The 8,760-nt window shown below is 46.0% G+C and overlaps 1 long non-coding RNA gene across 1 annotated transcript; it reads left to right on the plus strand.

Moving 5' to 3' along the window:
• The first annotated feature begins 223 nt into the window (after nt 1–223).
• LOC121018825 (uncharacterized) lies at nt 224–8,084 on the plus strand. Its single transcript, XR_005785329.1, has 2 exons — nt 224–281; nt 7,666–8,084. It is a non-coding gene; the product is annotated as an uncharacterized LOC121018825 (long non-coding RNA).
• The last annotated feature ends 676 nt before the right edge of the window (nt 8,085–8,760 follow it).

The raw sequence follows: 8,760 nt of genomic DNA on the forward strand, positions 1-8,760 counted from the left end.
CCTGACCACTCCGTCTAGAACAGACCCCCACTGTCCTCCACATATTTTATTCCATTACACAGAACAACTTGTGTCTGTATTTGCATATTCACTGTCTCGTTCACTCGCGTGTCCCCTGTGCTCAACAGGGTCGTGCATTCACTTGGAACGAATGAGAAGAAAAAGGTGCCTCTTCTGGACGCGGGACGAGTGCAGTCCCCTAGACGACAGCCCAGTCCCCTAGACGGCTCACCGTCCCCTAGAGGGCAGCCCAGTCCCGCAGGCCATCTGGAGTTGTTTTTGTGAGTTTTGACTGAACTACGCCTTTTAACTACAAATTTAGAGAGACTGCAAATGGTGGGAGCCTAGGTTCAGCCCTCGATGACCCCAAATGAGGTATTTTTATTGACTCGAGGCCCCGCTCTAGGTTAGCGAGGGCATGCAGAGGTGAACTGGGCTGGGTAGCCATCTGGTACCCCACAGCATCCCGTGCAGATCACGGACAGAGGGATAAATCAGCCTCAAACTGTGTGTTTGATCCCCACTATTTTAATCTGAGAAAGGGAGCTCAATAGGAAAAAGGCATCTGTATTCATTTATCACCACAAGGCTCCTTGCCTGGCAGATTAAAAATAGCCCGTTGAAATGCATGCGTACTTACGTGTTCTGACTTGGTAATGTATTTGCCACGGCAGAGGATTCAGAAAATACAAAAAAAAACGGGGGGGGGGTGTAGATAGTGAATTAAGTCTCTCACACGTGCCTGTGTGCCAGCTGTCCCATTCTGCTTTCCCTCTGGTCAAACCCAGTTTCTTTTGTATCTTTCTAGAACTTTCTGTAGCTTATTTTATACAAATTAGCACATATTCCGTATTGTATCGTAATTAACATGCGCTGGTGCGGAGACATCATGCTAAGCGTTTTTACGGGCATTGAGTCGTATAATCTACATACAGATGTAATTAAAACGATCAGTTGAGATGTTTAAAATACACACGGAGAAGCTTCATTTCCACACCTGGACCCCACATTTCATTCTCTGCCCACCCTTACAGATCTCCACGTTTAGGAATCTCTTCTGTATCCTTGCAGGGTTGAAACAAACATAACCACATGGACATACCTATTCTTATTTTTATTTTTATTTTATTTTATTAAAAAAAATTTTTTTTTAACATTTATTTATTTTTGAGACAGAGAGAGACAGAGCATGAACAGGGGAGGAGCAGAGAGAGAGGGAGACACAGAATCGGAAACAGGCTCCAGGCTCTGAGCTGTCAGCCCAGAGCCCGACGCGGGGCTCGCACTCACGGACCGTGAGATCGTGACCTGAGCCAAAGTCAGACGCTTAACCGACCAAGCCACCCAAGGCGCCCCTATTTTTATTTTTTTTAATGTTTATTTATTTTTGAAAGAGTGTGAGAAGGGGAGGGGCAGAGAGGGAGAGGGCACAGAGATCTGAAGTGACAGCAGAGAGCCCAATGCGGAGCTCGAACCCATGAGCCGTGAGATCGTGACCTGAGCGAAGTTGGACGCTTAATCCACTGAGCCACCCAGGTGCCCCTATTCTATTTTTTTTTTTTAATGTTTAGTTTTTGAGAGAGAGAGTGTGTGTGAGCAGGAGAGGAGCAGAGAGAGAGGGAGACAGAATTTGAAACAGCCTCCAAGCTCTCAGCTGTCAACACAGAGCACTACTTGGAACTCAAACCCACAGACCCGGAGATCATGACCTGAGACAAAGTTGGACACTTAACCGACTGAGCCACCCAGGAGCCCCTCTTTTTTTTTTTTTTTTTTTTTTTTTTAAGATATGCACCCTGTGGCACTATCTGGAGGTGCCATTGTTTGTTTACCTGGTCCCCTAGAGATGGGGACTTGACTTATTTCCCATCTGATAAGAACATTTAGCAGGGGAGTTTTACAAATCGAATAGATTTCCTTCCTCACTCCCCCCCAAAATGCAGCCTACGTCTTCAAAACAGAAGCCTTCAGTCTATTTTGCTGAAGGAGGCTGAAAGTCACCATCTGTTAATCCAATCTGCATTATGGAGGAAAGGAGAATCGTCTCATGGGCTTGACTCTTCCTCTCCGGACCCCACTGAGGCTCATTCCTGAGGGTCTCCTGCGGGGCGGCCCCGTGACCTCAATAGGGAATCGAGGTTCTGGTTTGCACATGACGTTTCTTCTGGACCTAAGAAGCAGAGGTGGAATTTATAGGAAGGACCTTGCCGAAATCACATTATGCATGGGAAGGCTAGACAATCAGGCTTGGGAATTTGGTGGGAAGCCAAGAACAGACAGCAGACAGCGTTCTTAAAGTCACATGTGTGACCGCAGCCCGGCCGGGAAGCTGGGTCTACCACGATCCCGGCTGGACACTCCCTTCTCTCATGCCGGACCAGTGACTGATGACCTCACCCTTCCCGCTGAACTCTACACTTCCCTCTGTCCTCACCTCTTTCCTGCCTAATCAAAGTCCCGAGAGGAAGCATTCAATTACCTATCCCATATCTTCCAGAGACTTCCATTAGACATCTGTGGCTCTCTAAGGCTCCTGCTCTGTGAAGGTCTGGGCCCCCTAGTCTTCTAAAAAGTCAGATACCAGCTCCCAGCTCTGCACCCACCGTGGGGCACTGCTGCCGAAATAAGGTGGGGGTTCAGATACTGGGAGATCCCCAAATATCAGGCATTGTCTATAGTGTTTATAGATGCTGAAGTTCCGCAAAGAGCATTCTGGGATGCAGGGGCAGTAGACACGTGCCCTGAGATGGGAGACCAGGGATATCCCTTCACAGAGCAGGAGGCTTGGAGAGCCACAGATGTCTAACTTCCTTCTTATTCAGGAAGGAAACGAAACAGGGGGTGCCTGGGTGGCTCAGTCAGTTGAGCGTCCGACTTCGGCTCAGGTCATGATCTTGTGGTCTGTGAGTTCGAGCCCCGCGTCTGGCTCTGTGCTGACAGCTCGGAGCCTGGAGCCTGCTTCAAATTCTGTGTCTGCCCCTCCCCTGCTCATGCTCTGTCTTCTCTCTCAAAAAGAAATAAACATTAAACATAAATAAATAAATAAAAATAAAACGAAACAAAACAGCAATAGATATTCCATTTTGCCAAACACTCTTTTTCGTATATATGGGATTGTCAGATGATTTTTTTTTCCTACCTGGCTCTGCTAATATGATAAATCTCATTAACAGTTTTGTGAATATTAGCCATTCTTCTTTTTCTCTGGTAAACTCCATTTGGTCACAATGTATCTTTTTTTTTTTTTCTTAAATCTTTATTTATTTTTGAGAGACAGGGAGACAGAGCGTGAGCAGGGAAAGAGCAGAGAGAGAAAGGGAGACATAGAATGAGAAGCAGACTCCAGACTCTGAGTTGTCACCAACCCAACGCAGGGCTCCAACTCACACACTGTGAGACCATGATCTGGGCCAAAATCAAGAGTCAGACACTTAACCAACTGAGCCACCCAGGCTCCCCTAAATTTTTTTTTAATGTTTATTTATTTTTTAGACAGACAGAGCATGAGCAGGAGAGGGGCAGAAAGAGAGGGAGACATGGAATCTGAAGCAGCCTCCAGGCTCTGAGCTGTCAGTACAGAGCCTGATGTGGGGCTCAAACCCACAAGCCACAAGATCATGACCTGAGCTGAAGTCGGATACTTAACCAACGGAGCCACCCAAGCGCCCCACAATGTATCTTTTTCTTATAGACTGCTGTAATCCGTTTGCTGGTTCAGGCTGGCACATTCCAAGAAAAAAAAAAAGCTTCCTGAAAAAGTTTTATGAGTTCCAGCCCCACACTGGGTTCTGTGCTGACAGCTCAAAGCCTGGAGCCTGCTTCGGATTCTCGGTCTCCTTCTCTCTCCGCTCCTGCCCCACTCGTGCTGTCTCTCTCTCTCTCTCAGAAAATAAATAAACATTACAAAAATAAATTTATTTTTTTGTTTTTTATTTTTTTGAATTCAGAATTTGTTTAAAAGTGTATTTATTTTGAGAGAGAGAGAGAGAGACAGAGAGACAGCAGGGGAGGGGCAGAGAGACAAGGAGAAAGAAAAAAATCCCAAGTAGGCTTTGCACTGTCAGGACAGAGCTTAAATTTTTTTTTAAATAAATAAATTGCTAGAGGATCTCACAGAACTCAGGGGAACACTTAGGTTTAAATGCTATGAGGGGCGCCTGGCTCAGTTGGTTGAGTGTCTGACTTTGGCTTAGGTCGTGATCTCATGGTTCATGAGTTTGAGCCCCACATCGGGTCTGTGCTGTCAGCACAGAACCTGCTTCAGATCCTAGGTCCCTCTCTCTCTGCCCTTCCCCCACTTGCGTGCTCTCTCAAAAGTTAAAAAAAAATTTAATCATATGATAAGGGATATGAATCCACAGCTAGATAGGAGAGATGGCTAGGACCAGGTGTGGGGAAAGGCTTCCAGGCTACTCTCTCCCAGGACCTCCTGTTCACCAACCCAGAAGCTCTCTGAATCTAGCCAGTTCTCCTTCGGGTTTTATGGAGGTTTCATGACATAGTCCTGGTTGGCTAAGTCCTGGCCATTGGCTGATTCCACCTCTGTGTCTCCCCTCCCCAGAAGCCAGGGAGAGTGAAAGTTCCAACTCCCTGACCACTTAGTTGATCCTCCCAGAAGCCAGCCCCCAGCCTTGGGTGGAGTCCAATAAGTCACCTCCTTAACGTGACTCCTTAACAAAAGACACATTTATCATCCTTCTCACAGGAAATCCTGTGGGTGCGGGTTTCAAGAGCTGTGAACCAGAACCCATGAATCATGAGAAATATATATTTGGCCATCTGAGGGACCAAGTACAGATTTATAGATCCCACCGCAATACTCAAACATTCCTTAAAAAAAAAAAAAAAAAATCAGGAGGGGCGCCTGGGGGGCTCAGTCGGTTAAGCGCCCAACTTCAGCTCAGGTCATGATCTCACACTCCGTGAGTTTGAGCCCCGCGTCAGGCTCTGGGCTGATGGCTCGGAGCCTGGAGCCGGCTTCGGATTCTGTGTCTCCCTCTCTCTCTGCACCTCTCCTGCTCATGCTCTGTCTCTCAAAAATAAATAAATGGTAAAAAAATAAAACAAAACAAAAAGTCAGGGTACTTACTCTTCTATTTTTTTTTTTTTTTTTCTGTTCCATTCTGAATGTTCCAGGGTGTTTCATTATTCTATTTGTCTGGCTTTGTGCCAAAACCACACTCAGTCAATTACTTGGCTTCGTAAGTAAGTTTTTTTTTTTTTTTTAAGTTTATTTTTTTAAGTAGTATCTACACCCAACATGAGGCTCAAACTTAGGACCCTGAGATCAAGAGTCACATTCTCAAGGTGCCTGGGTGGCTCAGTCAGTTGAGCATCCGACTTCAGCTCAGGTCATGATCTCACAGTTTGCAGGTTCAAGCCCCACATCGCGCTTACTGCTGTCAACACAGAGCCCACTCCAGATCCTATGTCTCCCTCTCTCTCTCTGCTCCAACCCCGCTCGTGCTGTCTCTCAAAAAAAGAAAGAACTTCTTAAAAAAAAAAAAAGTCCCATGTTCTAGCCACTGAGCCCGACAGGCACCCCTGTATTCCCATCGTCCTACAACATCACCAGATTTCCAGACACATCTCCAGAACCTTTCAACAGCCCAAACTAAAACTCTGTATCCCTTAAACACTAATTCCCATTTCTCTCTGCCTCTAGCCCCTGGTGTTCTGTCCTTTAAAACACTATGTTTTGGGGCACCTGGGTGTCTCGGTCAGGTAAGCATCCGACTTCGGCTCAGGTCATGATTTCACAATTCATGGGTTCAAGCCCTGTATCAGGCTCTGTGCTGACAGCTCAGAGCCTGGAGCCTGCTTCTGATTCTGATAATGTGTGTGTGTCTTTCTCTCTCTGTCCCTCCCCTGCTCATGCTCTTTCTCTCTCTCTCTCAAAAAATGAATAAGCATTAAAAAAAATATTTAGGGGCACCTGAGTGGCTTAGTCAGTTCAGCGTCTGACTTCAGCTCAGATCACAGTCTCACAGTTTGTGAGTTTGAGCCCCTCATCAGCTCACTGTTGTCAGCACAGAACCCCCTTTGGATCCTCTGTCTCCCTCTGTCTCTCTGACCCTCCCCCGCTTGCTCTCAAAATAAATAAAACATAAAAAAAAAAAGTATTACAAATTTTTTAATACAAATTTTTTCTAAATAAGAAAAATCTTTAAACACTAAGTTTTGGGGCAATTTATTACCCAGCAGTATGTGACTAATACAGAGATGTATAGAAATAGATGAATTTGGGGCACCTGGGTGGCTCAGTCAGTTAAGCACCCCAGTTCAGCTCAGGTCATGATCTCGCGGTCCGTGGGTTCGAGCCCCGCGTCGGGCTCTGTGCTGACAGCTCAGGGCCTGGAGCCTGTTTCTGGAGCCTGGAGATTCTGTGTCTCCCTCTCTCTGACCCTCCCCCGTTCATGCTCTGTCTCTCTCTGTCTCAAGAATAAATAAACGTTAAAAAAAAAATTAAAAAAAAAATAGATGAATTTGAGAGGGAATACAGAAGGCAAAGTGACAGTGATGGGGTTTTGGAGTGTTGCGGGTTCGGAGCCCAGAGCCCAGAAAGAATTCTTGAAGATGTCTTCCGTGCAAAAATGGTGATGTTATTAAAGCACGGAGACAGGACCCTTGGGCAGAAAGAGCCACACCGGGGTTGTGCGGAATGACTGGTTATATAGTATGGAGTTGGGGGAGGTAGAGTCAAGAGGAAGTTTCTGGGTTCTGTTTTTGGGTTTTTTTTTAGTTTTTAAAGTTTATTTCTTTAGTTTGAGACAGACCACATGCGTGGGGGTGGGGGCAGGGAGAGAAGGAGAGAGAGAAGGAGAGAGAGAATCCCCAGGCTCTACACTGCCAGGGCAGAACCCGATGCGGGGCTTGAACTCAGGAAACCGTGAGATCATCACCTGATCCGAAAGCAAGAATTGGATGCTTAACTGACGAATGCACCCAGGCACCCCATGAGGAAGTTTCTTGAAGGGATTTCCATATGCTAAAGAAAATTCACAGATGGTGAGTCTAGCGCTTATCAAGGTGAGGTTGTTTTTCCCTCTAGCAAAGCATTAACTTTAAGACAGTAGGTAGTTCCTGGACATGAGGCTATTGATGAGGTTGCCTTTTTCTTGTAATTCACTAAGGTATTTATAAACTGATGGAGATTCCTGTCCTGAAGGACTGTGATCTCTATCAGTTACCACTCGGTTTCCTTTCCTTTCCTTTGTCCTTGGGCAGTCAGGAGAGCCTGAGGAATATTGTGCAACTGGATGAAGGCTGGTGACATTCACTACTGGTGTTGCTGGGAAGGACAAAATTTTGGAGGAAAGGTCGTCTGTTCATTTTAGATGTGTTCAGTTTGGGGAAAAAAAAAAAAAAAAAAGGAGGCGCTTGGGTGGCTCAGTCGGTTAAGCATCCGACTTCAGCTCAGGTCATGATCTCGCGGTCCGTGAGTTCGAGCCCCGCGTCGGGCTCTGTGCTGACGGCTCAGAGCCTGGAGCCTGTTTTGGATTCTGTGTCTCCGTCTCTCTGTGACCCTCTCCCATTCATGCTCTGTCTCTCTCTGTCTCAAAAATAAATAAACGTTAAAAAAATTTTTTTAAATTATTTTTAAAAGATTTATCTGCATATATGTTTCCCCAACTGAAGACTAGGTCCTCCCGGTCTCCCTTCCAGCTCTGCATGGCCAGGCACCTAAACTCCGTACAACGGGATGTGTGCAGTTTCAGAATTATACCTTCCAAAAGAAGGAAGCATGCGAACCTGTCCCCCCTCCCCTCTTCCTGCTAGCTGTAATGCCGATGTAATGGTATGGTCTGGATCACGTGTTGGATCCCAGATAGAAGCGCTTGTTGAAGATGACTGACCAACAATAGAGAATGACTCCTTGAGACCGTGGAGGCATCATGTCAACCTTGGATTGTGAACATCATGTCAACCTTGGAGAGAAATAAACCGTCATCTTGTCTAGGCCTGCATCGTCTAATATGGTAGCCATCAGCCACATGGGGCTATTGGACAGTGAAAGTGTGGCTGGTGTCACACACTGAAAATTTTGATATATTGGATTGAATAAAATATGCTGTTAAAAGGAACACTTCCCTTTGGCTTCATTGTAATGTGGCTACTAGAAAATTTAAAATTGCACATGTAGCTCACATTAATTTTTTATTGGTCAACGCTGGTTTAGGCCATTGATATTTTGCCTTTGTTATAGCAGCTGAATGTCACTAGTAACGGGTCATGTAGTCATTGGTGCCACTTGAAGTCACGTGTAGGGGGCCCCCTAGCAAGAGTAGGTCATGAGACGAGCAGGGGCTCTGGAAGAGTTTTGAGGGACTCTAGTATTCAAAGGAGTATGAGCTTGCAAGAGTCAGAGAACCAGCCCAGAGAAGCAATAGGAAAACCAGGAGAATGATGTGCCTTACAATCTTAGAGAGTAGCGTTTCAGGTTGGAAGGAGGTACCAAGTGCATCGGTTACTTGAGAGGTCAGAAAGATAAAAACTGGGGGACCTGGGTGGCTCAGTCAGTTGAGTGTCCAACATCAGCTCAGGTCATGATCTCACAGTTCGTGGGTTCGAGCCCCACCTTGGGCTCTGTGCTTACAGCTCAGAGCCTGGAGCCTGCTTTGGATTCTATGTCTCTGTCTCTCTCTGCCCCTCCCCCAGTCACAGTGTCTCTCTCTCTCTCTCTCTCTCTCTCTCTCTCTCTCTCTCAAAAATAAATAAACATTAAAAAAAAGTTAAAAACTGAAAAGAAGAAAAAGTTGT

Source organism: Herpailurus yagouaroundi, unplaced genomic scaffold (genome assembly GCF_014898765.1).
Source record: "Herpailurus yagouaroundi ecotype Mexico unplaced genomic scaffold, PumYag 220, whole genome shotgun sequence".
Classification (NCBI taxonomy): Eukaryota; Metazoa; Chordata; class Mammalia; order Carnivora; family Felidae; genus Herpailurus; species Herpailurus yagouaroundi.